Source organism: Pseudonaja textilis, chromosome 3, assembly GCF_049901715.1.
Source record: "Pseudonaja textilis isolate UNSWEBS1 chromosome 3, rPseTex1.2, whole genome shotgun sequence".
NCBI lineage: Eukaryota > Metazoa > Chordata > Lepidosauria > Squamata > Elapidae > Pseudonaja > Pseudonaja textilis.
In genome coordinates, this window is record NC_141992.1 from 104449801 (window position 1) to 104470705 (window position 20905).

Here is a 20905-nt window from a genome sequence, read left to right on the forward strand (position 1 = left end):
GGAATGCGGAACTCCGGCCTTGAGAGGACCCAATCATTCTAAGGAACTTCCTCCTGAATTTGGCTGTGAATTGCACTCCATGGTCTGAGATGATTCTCTGTGGGATGCCATGGAGGTGGTAGTTGTGGGTGAGGAATATCTTCACCAGTTTATGTCCCGCCGGGAGGCTCGGACAAGCCACAAAGTGGGATTGCTTTGAGAATAGGTTAATAATCGTCCATGTAACGGTATTCCCATTACTTTTAGGGAGCTCTACAGTGAAATCCATGGCTATTTCTTCACACAGTCAAGTGGGATTAGCCACAGGTTGCAAGAAGCCCGGTGGTTTCCTGGTCATTTTTTCATCATTGCACAGATCATACAGCTCTGGACAAAGTCCTCTAGGTCTTTTTTCAATTTTGGCCACCAAAATTGTCAGTTGATCAGATGTAGAGTTTTCAGGAACCCAAAGTGACCAGCTGAGTTCGCATCATGGCACTGCTGCAGCACAGCCATCTGCTGGCTGTGAAGGACATATAATTTGCTCCCCTTCCATGCTAGGCCATCTCTCTGGGTTAACATTTGCCAATTCTCCTGAAACCATGGGTTGGTGGCCAGAGCCAGCTTCATGGGTCATCTCATTACATCCCTCTTCTGGTTGTTGCATCACCTGCCTTCGGACTGTGGCTTGAGCGGCAGAGGAGGTATAATGGTGTGACATTTCCCTGTCTACTATTGTACTGCAGCATCCTCAATAAGACATCCCCTAGAAAATTTCTCCTCCCAGGAATATAGTTCAGTTTGAAGTGGAAGCATTTAAAATACTGCAGCCACCTGACTTGTTTGAGGAACAACTTGCATAGAGTTTGGAGGACTTCAAGGTTCTTGTGATCCGTCCACACTTCAAAGGATTCATGACTCCCCTCCAGCAGATGCCGCCATGTCATCAGTGTCCACTGGACCGTGTAGGCTTCCCATTGGACCATGTAGGCTTCCTTTTCCCAAATTGTCCACCGCCTTTTGGTGCTGGTGAATTTGTGTGACATATAGGCACATGATTGCAGGTTATCCTGCTCATTGATTTGGAGAAGGACAGCTCCCATGACCATGTCGCTGGCATCGGCTTGTACAACAAATGCTTGTTCCAGATCTGGATGTTTTAGGATGGGCTTCTTAGTAAACAATGCCTGTAATGTTTCAAAGAGTCTTTGCCATTCCATTGTCCATTGTAGTGGTTGGTTGGGTCTGATTTTCCCCATTGTGTGCTTTGTCTTAAGAAGGTCGATTAGTAGTAGGGCGACCTGTGTGAATGAAGGGATGAACTGCTGGTAAAAGTTTGCAAATCCTAGGAAACTTTGCAATTGCTTGCGAGTCTTAGGCACCTGCCAGTCCATAACTGCTTGCACCTTCACTGGATCCATCTCCAGCCTAGTGTTCGACACATGATATCCTAAGTAGTCCAACTGGGTCTGGGTGGGACTCGCATTTGGACAACTTTATGTACAAATTTGCTGCCAACAGCTTTTCCAGAACACTGTGCACCAATTGGATGTGCTCATCCATGGTTTTGGTGTAAATCATTCAGATATACGAGTACTCATTTATATAAATGCTCATGCAAGACCTCATTAATTAATTGCATAAATACTGCCGGAGCTCCTTGCAGACTAAACGGCATTACTCTGAATTGATAACTTCCTAGGGAACAGTTGAAAGCAGTTTTGCACTCGTCCCCTTCCTTGATCCAGACCCAATAATATGCCTCCCTCAAGTCAACTTGGTGAAAATATGTCCCTAAGCCAAATGGGCCATCATGTCTTTTATGAGAGGGAGGGGGTACGTATTTTCAATGCACAACTCTGTAATGCCCCTGAAGTCAATATACAGCCTTAGAGTTCCATCTTTCTTTTCCCTGAATAGGACCGGGGCCACGATCTAGGACCTGGCCAGCTGGATGAATCCCCTAGCCAGGTTTTTTCTATGTAGCGCCGTAGTTCATCCATTTCCCATGGTGTCACTGAGTATATTTTTGGCTTTGGTAATTTGGCCCTGGGTGGATTTCTATGGTGAAGTCCGAAGGCCGGTGTTGGGGAGGGACGTTGCACTCCCTTTCGCTGAATACATTTGCAAGGTCTCTATACACAGGGGGCTTGGCTGGATTCCCCACAGCCTTGGCCTGTGTTTTCACGGGCTCATGGTTCGAGGTATCACTGGGACCCCATTTCAGGGGTTGCTCATGCTAAGGAAGTGGGGGTTTTTTTTCCTCTCTACCTTCCCATCAGATAGTTGGACCCCACTTGTCCAACCATACTAATCCCAATATCACTGATTCAGTCATTCTCAGAACAATGATGAATCGGATGAGTTCTCAATGCTGGGCCAATTCCAGTTTCTCCAGCTCTGTTATATGGGTTGCAGGTGCCCCACCTAGCAATAGCACTTATATACCATTTTATAGTGCTTTGCAGCCCTCCCTAAACTGGCTAGCAACAAATCATCTACTTGCTCAAATCTCAAGGGCTGTGACATTCTCTTTGCCTTCGCCCTCAATTTTGCAGTGGTCGCCCAGCTAATGAGGCATCTGGTATACCTGAAATCTATTAGCACACTGGTCGCCACCCAGTGGGCCATGGCCCACTGATGGTCTGCAAGAAAATTTTGGTGGTCCGCAGAGAAATGTCACCCCCAGAGCAACCCCCAAAGCAATTAATCCAGGCTGCATGGGAACACAAGGCTGCACCACCCACATGGCCCACGGGAACCCTCCCCGCCCACTCACTCCTTACCTGGCAAACCTGCCTGCTAAGTTACTATTTTTCCTTTTTTTTTCTGACCACCAGCTGTTCTGCTGTGCTGAGAAATTTAGATTAGCTAGAAAGCAGGAAATTGTTGGATTTCTTGCTTTCTAGCTAACTTTTAGATCTTCGGCTCAGCTGTTAAGCAGAACTGAACCTTCCTTAGGACTGAAGCTTTTATTATTCAGTGCAGGTAGCTGAGGACAGAAAGATAGATCTCTGAATGAATCTGTGATTCTGTGAGCAATTCAATCTGCCTGACTGCTTTGCCTGATTTTGGGTAAAAGTTGCTCTTTTTAAAAAAATATTCAATATTTACATACATGGTGTGTTGTAAGTTAACGTGAGTTTGCTTGCTAGCAATTTTTATGAGTTTGCTTGCAAGCAAATTTTATGTGACAGACTCAGGTAGCTAATTGCAAAAGCATAGATCTCTAAGATAATCTGTGATTCTGTGAGCAACTCAATCTGCCTTCCTGCTTTGCCTGATTTTGAGTAAAAGTTGCTCTTTTTTAAATAAAAAATGCAATATTTATATAAATATTTATGATATTTACATACAAGCCATGCCCAGCCAGTCACATGACCACCAAGCCACACCCACAAATTAGGCCACACCCAAGAGCCGGTTGTTAAGAAATTTGAATCCACCCCTGCCTGTCTGTGTGTGAGAGAGAGAGATTAGATCAGATCTCTCTCTCTCTTTATCCCACCAATGTCAGCAAGCCACCATCAGTCAAAATTCATATTAGTGGTCCCCAGGATTTAAAATTATGAGTTTGGTGATCTCTGAGGTCCAAAAGGTTAGCGACCCCTGTGTTAGAGCCTTATAGGTACCATGTCTCTGCACCATAAGTACCACCAGAACAACAAAGGGGTGGATGGTATTACTTTACTATTGGGTCATTTTCATTGTCGTTGTCATTGTCATAACTGGCTGGGTTGGAGTCCCTTCCACAGTCACTTCTCCATCATCCACTGTTGGTACCAGGATAGCCATCATAGCCTGCAGTGTACCCCTGGACTTCTCTGGGGTCTTCCGGGATGATTTTTTTGGTTTCACTATCCCTGGGGCCCCAGTCTTGGTTTTTGGACTAGATGTCAGGCACTCAGGCATATGGTGGCCTGGTTGACCACAGCAGAAGCACAGGATGGGTGTCCTAGTAGATAGGTGTCTCTCTGGTGGAGGCACTCTTGAGGGGGGGTTGATGTTCATTGGTCTGTCTGGGAATTGCCTTGGTCTCATAGTTACCTCCCCCTTTGGGCGATACTCCCGCAATTCAGCATCTAACTCAGTAACCGCTAGGTACCATGCTCCAAGCTGGCAGGGGGAGTAGGCCTCGATACGTACACGCCTGTCACAGTGTGGGATCAAGGCCCACTTTAGTGATGAGCTAACAGTCGTTCTGGCCAATCCTGCAACTTGCTGGCAATCTGGTGAAAGTCATCCATATAGTCTGCTCCTGGCCAACCCTTTTGCCTCAACTCCAGGATTTCCCCTTCTGCCTGCTGTGCCCTGGTAGCATCCTTGAATCTCTCCCATAGTGCCTCCAAGAACAGGCCTCCATTTCCTTGTTCTTGGCCATGTTTGCTGTGGAGATCTCCCACCCATTAGGCAGCCTCACCCTCTAGCACAACTGTTACCACCATGACCATGGTCCATTGGGATGGGTAGAGGTGGAGCGCGAGGAGCTGCTTGTTAGTTTTAAATGTGGGTTCATGTCAGAGTACCAAGTAACATCTCCAAAAGAATCAAAACTCGGAAGCAGGTATCTTCCTCAAAGTATAAATTTATTGGAGATGTCATATTAGCACAGCTGGGGAAAACCCAAATCTGAAATCCCCGCACTTTGCCCACCCAAAGTAAAAATCAAAATTCCTTCCCCTCCATTCCCACCTGAATCACATGGTCCAATCAGGTCACTGTCCCAACTTCAGTTAACTTCCAATCCCGCCTTCCAGGTGCTGGTGAGACGTCCTTGACTGCCAAAGGAAAGAATGTTGTTATGATTACACACTCCACACTATCGCCACCTCCCCCCTTCCGTTCCCACAGCTTGCTCATAGATAGACCAGGATGAGATATGAAAGAAGTGATTGATAAAATACGTTTTAAATTAATTTGGAATTGAATTATTTTTCCCCTCTAGAGTATAACTTGGTCAGTTCTTATTCCAATTCTGATCCCATTCTTGAGGGGGGTGGGGAATATCTGAATGGTTCCAACGAGATAGTTTATCCTGCCAACAGAACTGGTGAAATTCAGCCCAGCCCAATATGGTATGAGGAAATTGGAAGCTCAATAGTAATGTCTTTGGAAATGTATCTATGTTCGCAAGATACTGCAAAGATTGCTGAATCACTCTGAAGCTGTGTTGAAACAAAACAACACACTGAGCAGATTATTTTTTCAAACCAAACAATAGTAATAGCTTATATACCACTTTATAATGCTTTACATTACAGCCCTCAAAATGATTTACAGAGTTAGCATATTGCCCCCAACAATTTGGGTCCTCATTTTACCCACCTCAGGAGGATGGAAGGCTGACTGAACCTTGAGCCTGGTGGGATTCAATCTGCCAAATTGCAATAGGAATGGCTTGCAGTACTGCACTCTAACTACTGCGCCACTGAGGCTCCTGAAACAAGCTAAGACATTCATCTGAAAATATGGAAAATGCCAGCTAAATCTGTCATCCATTGACCTCCATGCTAACTTAGGGTTTAAAGAAGAAAAGTGTGTCTTAACTATAAATACACTGTCCACAAAATTTTGGGTTCTATTTTGAGTAGGGGGTTGTAGATTGTGCAGAGAACTATAGTTAAATTCAAGCAATCCCAAGGATAACAGATTGTCAGCTCATGGAAGTCTGTGAGAAAAACATTGCCCACTTTTTAATTTCTGTACCCATTAAGCTCATACTTGAAGGGGATTTGTGTGTGTTTGAATGTATATCAAGTAAACAGTGATATGTGCTCTGAGAGATAGAGAGATTTTGTTTACCTGTGTGACCTGCTCTTTCAAGGCTTTCTTGGGCTATCACAAAAGGGCAGACTGTCTCCTTCACAGATAAGTATTGCCATACAATCAAAATGTCACTAGGCTAAATAAACAAATTTAAATGTAAAAAAGCTAAAGGGCATCATGCAGACTTTTGATTTTTCAAAACAAGATTTATAAACATGGGTCTGTTACAATAATTGCTGAGGTAAATATTTTTATTGTGACCAAATAGTTATAAAATTGTCAACAAATACAATAGGATTCGTCTTCAGGCTGAATGTTAAACAAAGTAGCAAAATGATAAGACAGAAATATGAGCCATTATTGAAAATTCCCCAAACACTTTTAATGTCAGAAATGCAGAAATGTATTAAGTATTATTTGAATTTAATATCTTAAAATGTAGCAATTTTTGGTGACTACATTAAGGTACAGAACTGATACGCAAGGTGGCCCTGTGTAACAAGTTTATACTAGCCTCCTTCCCAAGTTTATGCTTGAACTTTGCCTGTCAGCCTTCTAGCTTGCTGAGTACAGTAGTTGTAACATACAGTTCTCACTAGAGGCCTTTCTTGGTGTTACACATTTTTATCCTCTCTGGAAACTTAGATACAGGTAGTCCTTGACTTTATTGAGCCCAAACTTTCTGTTGCTAAACGAGATATTTGTTAAGTGAATTTTGTCCCATTTCACAACCTTTCTTTCCAGAATTGTTATGTGATTTGCTGCAGTTATTAAGTTAGTAACATAGTTGTTAAATGAATATGGCTTCCCCATTGACTTTACTTGTCAAAAGATCACTAAAGATGATCACATGACCCTGTGACACTGCAACCATCATACATATGCCAAACGTTTCAATTTTTCATTACGTGACCATAGGGATGTTGCAGCAGTCGTAAGTGTGTAAAACAGTCATGTCACTTTTTCAGTGCAGTTGTAACCTTGAATGGTCACTAAATGAACGGTTATAAATCGAGGACTCCCTGTAAGCTATTAAAAACATTTCAGGTGTACTATACACTGGGGTTGTTTTTGCCTTAAATTTAATTTCTAAATTAGGTCTCTCAGAGCAACGGTTCTCATGACCTGATTTCACAGCCAGGTCCTCTTCCAAAACCTCAGTTGGCACTGCCAAGCCCCAGCAAGAAGAGAGAACCAGCAGCCAGTTCTAACTTGCCACCAAAGACATGGCAAGCATGGAACTCAGCAGTAACCTCTACTATCCAGCCTGCAAATAGGAGAAAGGCAGCGATGCATAGAATGCTTGAATATACCAAAGGCTGCTAAATCTGGCAGGATTAATTGGAGAGAAAACTAAAGCAGATCAAGGTCAACTCTGCTTTGGTGGAGTCAGGGGTTGTTGCTATTGAGGAAGTAGCTTTGCTCCGAACGGGCTGTTGGAACAGTGTTATTTTGAAGGCCTCAAGTTAGTTCCTCCTGGGAGAATTCCCTGTTTCCTGAAATTCTGACCTGGTGGTACTTGAATTATTTCCTCTTCAGCTTGTACGTAGCTGATCTAATAAACAAATCTTATATGAATTTCAATCTAAGTATCTGAACTAAGTTAAACCTGGTATAAAGATAAATATTTCTTTTTGTGAAGGTCCTGAGAATAATGGAGCTCCGGACAAGTCTGAGGTTCATTCACACAGCTACTTTGCTTCTATGCCAGAGTCAGGAGGAAGTCATTTAGCATAAATTCTGCTAGCCCACACCCATCAAACAGAGGACTGCTGCACTGCTTCCACCCACCCAGCTCCTCCCTGCAACATGGCAAAGGAAGTGTTTGGTAGTTTTCCCAGACTGAAACTGAAATAACACCAACTATAGGATAACTCATTAGGGCAAAATGCATGCTGAGATGTCACACATAAGGCTCTACTCCTCCATGCAGTCATTTTTTATTCTTTTTCCCCTCTGCAAAAAACTTTCAACCTTTAAGCATACTAGATAGAAGGGAAAAAAAAGAGAGTTCATGGCCTTTAATTGGTTTCCACAGCCCAGATGCAGCTGCTGCATAAGTGTTCTTGTCCTGCTTTAATAATGATCTCTTAACTATGCTTCCTAAAATAAATTAATAGCAAACAGAGAACAGATATTTGGGATACCATCTTGCCGAACATCCTCCATAAGAGTGAACAGTGTTCTCAAATGTGGAACGTTATATTTTTGAGAATGTTCAGTAAAACAGCAAAGGTCTGCATAATATCCCATACTACTGTATGAATTGGGGGGGAGGCGGGGAGAGAGGCTGGAGAGCCAGATTGGTATAGTAGTGGTTAGGGCACCAGGCTAGCAGCCAGGAACTGAGTTCTACTCCCACCTGAGGCATGAAAGCTGGCTGGCTGATCTTCTCTAGTCCTTCTCTTTTAGCTCATGATGTCAGGCTTGGGCAATAAGCTGATCGGTTCCTAACATTACCAGTGGACCAACACTCACTCATTCACACACACACATCTTAACTGAAATCCTTTTCTACACAAGTAAATAGATAAATAATTAATTTCAAAAATGAATGTAATTTTATGCTATCATACCATAAATTTCATGGGAAAAATTAAAATCCCAGAACATTATCCTACATCATCCAGCAGTATACATTCTTTTTATGAAGTTAAATAGCACCATTTGTACATTGCTAGAGACAATAATTTTTAAAAATGTTTAGAAAATTATAATTAGTAAGTTTTCTCTAGGAAGGGAACTGGACAGTAAGAAATGCATGAACAGTTCAAAATAGGGGCAGTAAGTTGGATGTCCTACATACTCTATTTAGTGTAGAGACTCCATTGTATTTTGACTTACAAGAAAAAAATTGCCCCATGAACTTCAGAGAAAAGTCACATCATTGGACTTGGCATTGTATAATTGCTAGGAAGAAAGGAAAAGTCTGTACAGTGTTCCTTACTGCCTTACTTGTACTTTTCTACTTGTCTAGACAAATGGCCCATTTCCAGACAAATTACTTGGCTGGAGAATTCACCATTTCTATTTTTAGTAAGTTTACTCCAGGGCTTAAAAGTGGCTTAGACCTGTAATGAAAGCAAAATCACTATACAAGGGATAGGTATCCTCAAAATGATACAATCCAACTTAAATAGGTTTCGTGTTTTCTTCCCTATCCATTACTTCTATTCCTTAACCCAAACAAGAAATTACTTTGGAAGGACTCCTCACTTGTTCTTCTTCCACAGAACACAGATGTTGCCTACCAAGAGATGGTGCTCGACTCCACACACTGCCATTTCACTATGGTACTTCATCTCCAAAAAAGAAATGAGGCTCAATAATCCTCCCCCATTTTAATAAAGCAATCTCCCATACCAAAGGACTTTTCCCCCTTGTCTTGACCAAGAGAGATCAACACATCAGTCAGCAGAGGGAATCAGATAGTTTAGATGAGCGCTTTGAATGCTTGAAAACCTTTATTTCATTAGAGTTCGAATTCCATAATTAATTTCCAAAGCAACAAGGATCTTGCACAGAGTATTCCAATCTTAAACTAATTAGACCTGTAAACATGAAGGTTGATGAAGCTCTTTCAAAAACTGAAGAACATGAAGTGATTCTAAAAGAAAACATGTTCATCATAAAGTCTCTCATTTGCAATCTATCTGATATTATATGACAGAATAATGACTACATTTTGTTAAACACCAACTAATTGTAATGGAAAAGGAAACAAAGGCAATTTCAATTGTTAGAGAAGCTCTCTGGGTCCTAGATGAGATAACACTTGGATAACACTAAATGGATAACGTTTGGATGGTAAATGTCTATATAGGTCCTCAGTCATCTAGGTCATGGTTGTCCCAAAGATGTTGTTTCAAGAGACAGCTGGACCTCCTGTGTTTTTTTCTTTGAAGACATTTCACTTCTCATCCAAGAAGCTTCTTCAACTCTGAATGGATGGTAGATAATAGAAGGATTTATATATCTTGCAGACAGCTGATCATTTGCATTCTTTTAGAGAGTCATTGAGGTTTATCAAAATGTAAATATTGATCTGTGTGTGTGTAAATGTCAATGTTAAGGCCTCTGTCTTCCTTAATGTGTACTGCATAGTCCAGGAAGGCTAGACTATTTTCCTTAACATCATCCATGTGAATTTGATGTACAGGTGGTCCTCAAGGTATGATCTTAATGGAATCTGCCCATTAGGGTCCTAAGTCAAAAAATTCATCAAGTGAATCAGACTTAGTTTAACAAATTTTAAAATGACAATGTTCAGTTTGTTAATTGAATCAAATGGGTCATTACATGAATGAAAATCTAAGTTACTATTTCATCTGATTTGTTAACTTATTGCTGCCATGCACCGGAGACGCTTTCCCCATTGCTGCCCCCCCCATCAGCTGTTCCCAGTGCAGCCTTCTCAGGAACTAATTTGCCTCCAAGCAAGCTCCCCAAGCTCTCAGCTTGCTGTTATTTTTTTTTTAATATCACTTGCTGCTATCAGCTTAAATGTCTCCAGGCAGCTGCCCAGACGGGGGTCAGGTGGGAATTTGCAGATCTCTTGGCTTCAGTCACTTTAAAAAAATCACTTGCTCCTGCTAAGCTCAAGCCTCTTTAGGCAAGCAAGGGCATAAAAAAAGTTAGTCAATTCAAGCCTGTCTAGGCAGCCAGCCAAAGTGCAGGGTGAGGGGTGGGGGTGGGATTTATTGCTCTCGGCTTGAGTTGTGTTAAAAAAACACCTGTCACTAATTAGCTCAAGTGTCTCTAGGCAGGCACCCAGAAGGAGATGGGGAAAGGATTTATAAAGCTCTCTGCTTGCAATAGTAACAGAGTTGGAAGGGACCTTGACCACCAGAGGTCCCCAATTGGTGGTCTGCAAACGATTGGTGGTCCACAAGAAAATTTTGGTGGTCCGTGGCACATCCGGGTGGAGGAGCTGCTCCAGGATGACCAATGGGCCAGTCCTGTGACTAGAGCTCTAGATTATGAGACTGGCCAGACAGTTTAGCCCAGGGGTGGGCAAACTACGGCCTGCGGGCCACATCTGGCCCATTGGTCTGTCCAATCCGGCCTGCCCCTGAAAAAAAATTGCTGGGTGTGGCGTATTGCTCTGTGCCGCATGGCCCCCAAAGCTGCAAAACAGTGCGGAGCGCTCTCGGGGTAGGAAAAAAAAGAAGAACTTTGCAAAGGCCTCGGCTGGGAGTTCGAAATCACCTTCGAGTGTGACCTCTCCAAAGGTGAGTCCCCGCTGATCCCCCTTTTTTTTCTGGGGCTTCCAGGCTTAAACTTTGCAAAGGCAAAGTTTGCAGGTGGGAGCGTCTTCCCGCCGAGGAGCGGGAAGGGTTCCGCCTGACGGGCGGGCAGGTTGCTTGGAGGAGGCGGCTTTTTTTAATGGCCTTTTATAAAATTGGTTCAGCCCTCGAACGCAGATCTGATTTTCCATGTGGCCCCCGACAGAAATTAATTGCCCACCCCTGGTTTAGCCCTTCCAGCGAATGAGGTAATGGCACTGCTATGGCAAGAGGGGATGGTGGTGGCAGCGCAGGCAGGCCAAAGCAACGGGGGTCGGCAACCTGCAGCTCTTTCTTCCCCCTGATGTGGCTTCCTGTCAGTTGAAACTACCACTGGCTGGCCCTGCCCCTGCCCCTCCCCTCCCACTAACTCCTTGCCTGGCCTGAAAAGGGAAAGGCGGGAGATGGAGATTTGCTCCAGGATGGAAGCAAAGCTTCATCTCTGGGTGGGTCTTGAAAGCGTTTCTTCTGGCTGTTGTTGCTGCTGCACGACTGGGAGATGTGCGACTGCCTCTCCACCCCAAACACTGGCTGGCCTGGCTGAGAGAGATGAGAGAGAAAGAGAGAGAGAGAGAGAGATGAAAGAGATGAGAGAGAAAGAGATAGAGATGAGATGAGAGAAAGAGAGATGAGAGAAAAAGATGAGAGAGAGAAAGAGATGAGAGAGATACTGAAAGAGAGATATGAGAAAAAGGGAGATATAGAGAAAGAGCGATGACAGAGAGAGAGAGAGAGAGAAAGAGATACTGAGAGAAAGAGATACTGAGAGAAAGAGAGAGATGAGAGATCCCGGTGTTTTGTTTTCTGTGGAAAATGGGTCCAAATGGCTCTTTGAGTGTTTAAGGTTGCAGAAATAGGTGGCCAAGCTAAGTGCCTGAAGGAGCCCATCCCGTCACTGGGAATCCAGGCACTTCAGCAAGCAGCACGGTGGATTCATATTAGTGGTCCCCGGGATTTAAAATTATTAATTTAGTGTTCCCTTAGGTCTGAAAGGCTGGGGACCCCTGATCTAGTCTAACCCTGGTCTCACAAGACACCTATACCACAGTATTTCTGATAAATGCTTATCCAGTTAGAGCTGAAGAGGCTTCGCAAAGTTCTGTTGCCTCTTGAAAAGGTACCTTTGAGACAATTTGGATGGCAATATTGATTATATTCTGTCATTTTCTCAACTGCTTGACTGCATAGTGACCTGCTAATTCAAATGAAAAAGGGGCTTTAAATGAGGGATTAGGAGATTAGGCCAGAATTGTATAGAAGACATAGGCAAGGTTTTAGAGAGTATCTTGCTCCCACCACGTCCACTGTGAAGTAAGCAATAAAGGTGAGCAAGCTTAAGGCAGAGGAATACAACTCCCTCATTCCTGGCTCTGAGCAATGGGTGAGATGCAATGTGCATTTGGATTCAGAATCAGAGCTGGAAGGGATTTTGGAGTCAAGGCAGGACACATTATACCAGGGGTGTCAAACTCGATTTCATTGAGGGCCACATTAGGGTTGTGGTTGACCTTGGGAGGCCGGGTGGCCATGGCCAGCTTCCCCCCTCCTTCTCATTCCCATCTCCCTCCCTTCCTTCCCTCCTTTTCATTCCCTTCCTTCTCCCTCCTCCCTTCCCTTTCCTGGGGTAGAAGGTGACTCCCACACATACACTTTAAAATGTGTCCTTTAATAAGAGCCAGAGATACCCGCTTAGATACCTGCTGCTTGTTTTTTCCCAAAAGAAAAAGAAATTGCTGGCCCAGAATTGGCATCATAACTTTTTAAGAATTTGAAAATCTGTTCTTTTAATTTGGGGGTCTCACTTTTTGGGACAACCCCACCCCTACTTCTGTGCTCCTTTGTTTCAAAGAAAAAAAAGAAATTGGAGAAAGGGAGAAGAGGGGGAGAAAAAAGCCACATACACAAACACATAGAGGAAATGTATCCGAGTCAGAGAAGGGACTCTCACAAGCCCAAGTCACTACCACCTCTACTCCCACCATGTTTTCTTTCGAAGGAAAAAGCCTCCCAGCCTAGAAACGACGCTCCCAGAGCTGGAGAGCCATGCTGTGAAGTGAGGAAAAAGAGGAAGAAAACTTCATGACTTTAAAAACCCAGGGAGAAACACACCCCACCAGCCTCTTCCTTCCCCACATGACTGCTTCTGCAGAGACCAGCAGGCTCAGCACTGATTGCTGCTGGAGCCCCACCAGACATTTGGAACTAGAGATGAGCAATCAAGCAGGGAAGCCTGATCACCATCAGAAGGGATGTCAGCCTTGGGCATTTAGCTTTTGGCTCTCCTTTTTCTTCCTTCCTTCCTTCCTTTCCCAAGAGCAGCAGGAACTGCGCTTGGTTTGCGGGGACTGAGGTTTACCTTCCCTTTCTGCTGTTGCCCACTTCCCAGCCAAGAAATGCTGCTTCTTTTGCTGCCTCTCCCACTCAAAAAAACCTTGCTATCTCCAGCTCCCTCCCTCCCTCCCTCACTTCTTTTCTCCCTTCTTCTCATTCCCATCTCATTCCTTCCTCTGTATTGGGGGTGCTGTTGGTGGCCATGCTTATGCAGCTGTGGTTTTCCCATATGGGGCAGGGCGGGAGTGGTCCAAGTGAAAGGGAAGCTGCACAGGCTGCAAGGCTAGGCTGGCAAGCAGCCATGGAGGCACTGGTGGTGGCTGAGACTCTGATCTGTAACTGGATGGCAGCCATTCAGCCTGGAACACGGTGAGCCTTAAATCCATGGGCTCCTCTGGAGCCAGCTAGGGGCCGACCCCACCGCCTTGGCTCCACCCCCTGGGCATGGGCACAGGAGTCGGCAAGCACCCAATGGGCAGGGCCAAGGTGGCTGGGTGGCCCCACAAATCTAAGACTGTCTGTGTTCCGGCCATTAAGTTATAGATCAGCATCTGGCTGGCCTGGCCTGGGACTAAGGCACTGGGGGCTGGTCCTTTGCTGTCTCCAGGGCAGTTCCACAGGCCAGATCTAACCACATCTCATGCTGGATCTGACCCGCAGGCCTTGAGTTTTACAGCCCTGTTCTAGGGAGTGGTTATCCTAACTTTCTTCTTCTTCCCATGATTCAGCTTATTCTTCTATCTCTTGTGTCACCCGCCTCCTTGGAATGTATTTCCTTCTTCTTGGGAACCTGCTGCATTATTCTCCATAGAGCTGCTGCAAGCATCCAGAGTGGGAGGTGCTCCAGTCTTGGCTCTCACAGGCTGAGCTTGAATTGAGGAATGCTCCTCCCCCATCACGTGGTCCATTGTAGCGTTCCCCAGTTTTAGCTCAGCCTCGTGAGAGACAGGCTGTTTATATCTGAGCTCTTGGCCGACTCAGGATTCTCTTCTCTTCTCTTCTCTTCCAGGTGGGATCGTTTATTTTATTTTATTACTGTGCAGTTTTCCTTGGGGTCTATAGCCTCCCTAGGGGAGCGTTCTTTCCCCTCCTGGGGGGGTGATAATCGGGTGGAATTCCAACGCTTCGCGCTGTTGCCTCCCCCCATTTCCAGCAGTCGCTTCATTCATTTTTCCCCCGCTATTTTCGTTAATGCTTTACATTCCTGCCTCCTGATCGGTTGTTTCCCCCCCACCGAATGCCGCTCTACCAGGGGAGAGCTAACATCCCCCCTTCTCCTCCCGTTTTCAGGCCCCCGTAGGCCTCCTTCTATACCGGGAGAGTGATTCCGCCGCTGAAAGCCTCTCTCCCTCAGCGTCGGCTCGCGGCCGCCATTTTGGTCGCCGCCTCGTGGCTGGACGCCATTTTGGCCTCTCATCAGGCTGCGTAGACAACTCGAACTCACTAAGCAGATCCCCAGGGACTGCTTAAAGCCTGTTGCTCGTTCCCTCCGTCCGTTTTCGAGGCCAGTTGGTCAGTTGGCTTTCCGCAGCTGCCTCAGCTGGCGAAGTAGCAGCATTCCAAACCCCCCAGTCTTTGTCTGGGGAGGCAGCTGCTGGAGACCAATCCTCGCTCTTTTTTTCTCTAGGCCTCAGGCGTTCATTTCGGCTAATTGGTCAAACCCTGTTTTTTTCTTGTGCCTCGCAACTGCTGCTCCCTCCCTGGGGCAGCCTCATTTTTTCCGCTGGATTATATAAATAAATAAATAAATAAATAAATAAATAAATAAATAAAGGAATAAAGGAATAAAAAAAGAATAATAATAATAATACCAATAATAATCGAGAATTATATCCATATATATCTATATATACTACAATAACACAATAATAATATACTAGTATTAATATTTTTTTAAAAAAAATCAAAACAAACAAGACAAATTTTTTACCAAAAGGGGGGCATGAAACAACCGCTAAGACACCCGACCTTGGTGCAGGTTGCAAAACTAGACGAGCCAACCGTCTCTTACTAATTCTAAACAATTTTTTTCCAGCATTTTTTCAGATGGCAGATGACAATTCTTCAAGAGGACCTTCTCTGAAGGCCAAATCCAAAACTCATTATCTGTGCAGACAGGCAAAGGAGACCTCCAAAGCCTCCCAGAAGGATGCACTCAGACGCCACAAGGCATTGGAGAGGGAAATTGATAGGCGGTCTAGAGAGTCATGCTCAGTGCCTCTAACCCTCCCTCCCGCCACTCCCTCTACCTCTACCCAACTCCCCCCTCCTTCTCCCTCGCCTGCTCAGTCTTCAGGTCCAACGACTAGACAAGTCCCCGAAGCTACCTTCACTCCTACTGCTGCTGGCTTGTGCCAAGAGGAACCAGAGGAGGATCCCATGGTCGAAATCCCTAAGAAAATGAGATCCTGGATGGAGTTAGCCATCCGCCAGGGAATTGCGCAGGGTCTCCAGCAGATGGCCAGTCCGGCCCTCCGGCCTATGGCCCCTGAAACCCAGTCTCCATCTGTCAGATCTCTCCCCAAATCGGATCTTTCACATGGTCAGGTACTCTCTCAGAGGGACCTCCCTCTTTCTCATGGGGTAGAGGAGGAGGAGCAGGAACAGGAACAAGGGGACCCGATTCAATTCGGGGATGAAGAGGACTTTGAATTGGGGTCCATGATCTATAGTGAACCCCTTTTGGGGGCGGACCCAACGGAGGGGGAGATGTCAGAGGATGAAGGCCTCACCCCTGACCAGCCCGCCTTTGTAGGGTTGTTCAAACCACATCTTTTCAAATCCATTCTTTTCAAGGCCAAAAATATCTCCGGCCTGATCACCCAGCCTCCCTCTGAGTCCCTCCCCGCAGCCTCAGGGGGGCCCGATGACTCCATCTTTAGGCAGCCAGTCATAGAGGCCGAGGTCATTCCGGTCCCACCTATTTTCTCCGATCTGGTCTCCAAACAGCTGGCCTCCGCAGGGGCGCCTCCAGCCCCCTCCAGTCAGGACAAAAGGTTCTTCAACCTTGACTCTGACTTCTCTCTCCTGTTAGACACCCCCATGGTCGATGAGCCCATCGTGGGCTTGGCTTCTTCCTCGACCCCGAGCAATGCCCTAGAAGCCCTGAAGCCAGAGGACAAGCGAGCCGAGCTGGCCTTACGCCGGGCTCACCAATCTGATGCCTGGGCCATTAGATCGGCCACAGCCGCATCTTTCTTCACCAGATCCTCAATCCGATGGCTCCACCAGCTAAAGCAACATGTCCCCGCGTCCAACCTTAGGGCACACCAGGACATTGCAAAGCTCACGGCCGTGGCTGAGTTCTCGGCCGATGCCACTTACCAGTCTGTGAAATTCTCCACCAGGGCCATATCATCACATGTCACAGCTCGCCGCTTGCTCTGGCTCCGCCATTGGCAAGCGGACATTAAGAACAAGGTGAAATTGGCATCTGCTCCCATTTCGGGAGGTAAATGATTCGGTCCGGCCCTTGATCCCTTGTTGGTCGAGAGTCATAACAAGCAGAAATACCTCCCCTCTCTTTTTCGGAGGTCCGACTCCAGGGCACCCCTGCCCTTTTGACGAGGATCCTTTCGTTCCTCCTTCCAGACCTCTTTTCCCCCCAGGTACCAGAGATCTCCCTCCTACCAGCCGCCCCCTTCCCAAGATCGGGCCGACTCCACCAATAGGTCCAGAAGGGGTGGCTCCTATAAAAGACCCTTCCGGGGATCTGGGAGCAGGCCTTTTTGGCGCTCCAGATAACTCAATCCACTCCCTTCTCATCGGCGGACGCCTCAAGTATTTCGCCAACCGATGGGAGGCCTCCACATCTGATGCCTGGGTCAGAGACACTGTTCGCTTTGGTCTTGCCCTTGAATTCCAGTCCCCCCCTCCCGACTTCTTTATGACTTCCCCCCTCTCCAGAGACCCTACCAAGCGTACTCTCATGGAGGCCACCATCAGACACCTCCTCGACATAAAGGCTATTCAACCCGTTCCCGTCGCTCAAGGCCCATATCAACAGACAGGGGGACACTCAGTTGATTCGGCTCATGAGGGAGGCCGAACGCCTTTGTCACTGGGCGGAAGCAAATCTCATATCCATCAAAGCAGACCATATCTCGGGGGCGTTAAACATCCGAGTGGATTGGCTCAGCAGGGCCACATTAGATTAGGCGGAGTGGCGCCTCCACCCATCTCTATTCGGGGAGGCGGCCTCAATCTTCGGTCTTCCAAAAGTGGACCTTTTTGCATCCCCCCTCAATGCCCAGTTCCCAAGGTTCTTCTCCAGGTACCCCTCACACAGGGCGGAGAACCACAACGCTCTGCGTTGCCCCTAGCCCCCAGGACTTCTTTACACCTTTCCCCCACTGGCCGTCATTCCCAGGGTCATCCACAAGCTAATCCTGGAGCAGGCGGAACTCCTTCTGGTTGCCCCTTATTGGCCCAGACGTCCGTGGTTTGCAGACCTCCGCAACCTTTCAGTGGCTCCCCCCTGGAGGATCCCCCCCAACAAGATTTCTCTGTCTCAGGGTCCACTTCTACACCCGGAACCTCAATGGCTCCAATTAGCTATCTGGAGGTTGAGTGGGACCGCTTAAAGAGGGAGAAGTTTTCCAGCCAGGTTATAGACACCATTCTTGCGGCCAGACGGCCCTCAACCACCTGAATATACAATGCCACGTGGGTCGCCTTCTGTAATTGGTCCCACAAATTCCAAATCAACCCCCTCTCTCCCTCCATTGTGCAAGTCCTGGATTTCCTCCAGGAGGGCCTTAACAAAGGATTGTCCCCTAACACCTTGAAACGGCAGGTCGCGGCCCTTGCAACCGTTATCTCTATTGGTAACGAGGGTCCCCTCTCCCATCACCCCTGTATTTGGGCATTTCTCAAGGGAGCTACCAACCTACGCCCCCCAGCTGTTCACCGTTACCCAACCTGGGACCTCAATAAGGTTCTTGTTTCACTCACCAAGCCCCCCTTCGAACCCATTAGGGAGTCCTCCCTCCAATTTCTGATGTTCAAGGGAGTGTTTCTCGTTGCTATCACATCTGCCCGCCGGATCTCGGAGATAGCAGCCCTGTCTATCAGAAAAGATCTATGCGTGTTCCATTCCAATCGGGTCATTCTCTGGCCCGACCCCACCTTCTTACCCAAGATTAACTCGACATTCCACAGAGCGCAGGAGCTCATCCTCCCAAACTTTTGCCCCAGACCTTCTCGGGAAAGGGAGAGACAGTGGCACACCGTTGATGTGAGGCGCGCCCTGCAGATTTACATCAAGCACACCCAGCCCTTCCGGAAGTCGGAGGCATTATTCCTGTCATTCCAACCCAAGTCGCTCGGTCACAAGGTATCACCTGCAACTATAGGCTGTTGGATCAGGGCCGCTATATCGAGATCATACCAAGCACAAGCCCTGCCTATCCCCTCTGGCATAACTGTGCACTCCACCAGGAGCGCGGCTACCTCGGCTGCCTGGGCCACGCAAGCATCAATAACCGACATATGCTGGGCTGCCACCTGGGTATCCCTGTCCCCCTTCATCAGGCATTACAAAATCGATGTTTTTGCCTCGGCGGAGGCCTCCTTTGGTAGACGGGTCCTACAATGGGTCCTTGAGGATACAGAGGAGATTCTGAACCAGACGGGGTCCCTCCCGTAGGACTCGCCAAGCTTTGGTATGTCCCACTCTGGATGCTCGCAGCAGCTCTATGGAGAAGGGGCATTGGTTCTTACCTGATACGCTTCTTCTCGTAGAGCTGCGTAGAGCATCCAGCCCCACCCTATTATCACCGTCTGGTGGGGAATCTTGTTTCGGCCAATGGACTAGTTATTAGTTAGGATGAGAACAAGGCCTTTTCCTTCTCGTCTTCGCAAAACTGGGGAACGCTACGATGGACCACGTGATGGGGGAGGAGTGTTCCTCAATTCAAGCTCAGCCTGTGAGAGCCAAGACTGGAGCACCTCCCACTCTGGATGCTCTACGCAGCTCTACGAGAAGAAGCATATCAGGTAAGAACCAACGCCCCTTCTAGTCCATCATATTACCGCTCCTTTGTAGGCACATTCCATCACACATCTTTTTCTTGATATTTTAATTGGCCATGGCAGCATCTTACTCATATATATTCATAACATTTAATACATGTAATGATTTATTGCATTATAATGAATAACATTCTCTTATTTGTATAACATATTGGGTTGAATGCAAAGAATGTAATTGGGGAAATATATGCAGATACAGACTCACACCTATCATTTCTGTGCAGTGGTGGGATTCAAATTTCTTTTTTTTACTACTGATTCTGTAGGCATGGCTTGGTGGGCGTGGCAGGGGAAGGATACTCTAAAATCTCCAGTCAGAGATGGTATTTGCCAGTTCTCCGAACTACTCAAAATTTCCATTACCGGTTCTCCAGAACTGGTCAGAACCTGCTGAATACCATCTCTGCTGTGCAGGTAACTTCATTTTGGAATCCATAGTTGTAATTGCAGAAGTGGTTCCTAAAGGATATTTGAAAGATTTCTGTGGCTATTCTTTCTTGTCAACCATTAGTGCATAGCATTTCTTTCTTATTCTTTCTGGTCATGGCCCAGTTCTCTCTGGTCCTATAAATGCACACCTGGGCCAGAACAATGAGTCAATACAATATATTTTGCCTTCTAAAATACATGTTTTATGAGAGGATTTGAGAAAGTGCTGTGAATAGATGAAAAATTAATTTGAAGCTTCAAAATTGTCTAATTAAATCAGATGTTAGATTGCAGTATAGAACAGAGGAAGAGGTATCTCACAAATACATTTAAGATGCTGATCAAGAGATACAGAGCTTTTTCCTTCTCCCAAGTATAAGGGAAAAGGAGAAAAGAGGTGATTGCTTCAAGTTAAGTTGAACATATTCACAGGAGGCTTAGTGGCTTGGGAAGATGGAATACAATATAGCCTCCCAAAATCAATTTAAAAACAGGATAGGTAGAGTGATAAAGTCACATCAACATAATGTGATTTGGTTGTATTTTGGAATGAGAGATTTTTCTAATATCTCCTTTGAGGCAAACTCCAGATTTTTTTCCTTAATACTACATGATATTGGGGGCTTAGATGATTTAAACAGACAGAAAGGAAAAAAAATATCAGGATATAAATAATACTTCCTTTCTTCTGTTTTAAACAGAAGGTATCAATGTAAGATTGGATATCTCCCTCCAAAAGGCAAGAATCAAAATTTTAGAAAAGAAGTTAAAAGGAGGCTCATCAAAGGCAATTGCAAAATAGCAGTATACTGTTATGCTGCAAATGTAACTTTGCCTAAATTTCTTTGATGACAGAGCTGCTTTTGTATCATTTGCAAAGCCAGCGCAAAGATCTGTTTCCCAAATGCAGGTTATCCCCCCACAAAGTATTTAAAGTATTTTGTAATACAAAGTTGTAAAACAGAGGAGTTGTTCCTTTCCTCTAACTTTCAATATCCGTGCTGAAAAAGGCAGCTTCTTGAATCAAATGACTGAAACTTCCCTCACTTATTTTTCTTCTGGGTTTTTTTTTTTTTTTGCAG

At 45.9% G+C, this 20905-nt stretch overlaps 1 protein-coding gene and 1 long non-coding RNA gene across 3 annotated transcripts in view; one reads left to right on the forward strand and one right to left on the reverse strand.

Annotated features, from left to right (window-relative positions):
• Positions 1 to 20905, reverse strand: part of LOC148126247 (uncharacterized) — a 279757-nt gene that overhangs the window by 144395 nt on the left and 114457 nt on the right. The gene's annotated exons all lie outside the window — the stretch shown is intronic.
• Positions 1 to 20905, forward strand: part of TMEM121 (transmembrane protein 121) — a 46971-nt gene that overhangs the window by 20966 nt on the left and 5100 nt on the right. The gene's annotated exons all lie outside the window — the stretch shown is intronic.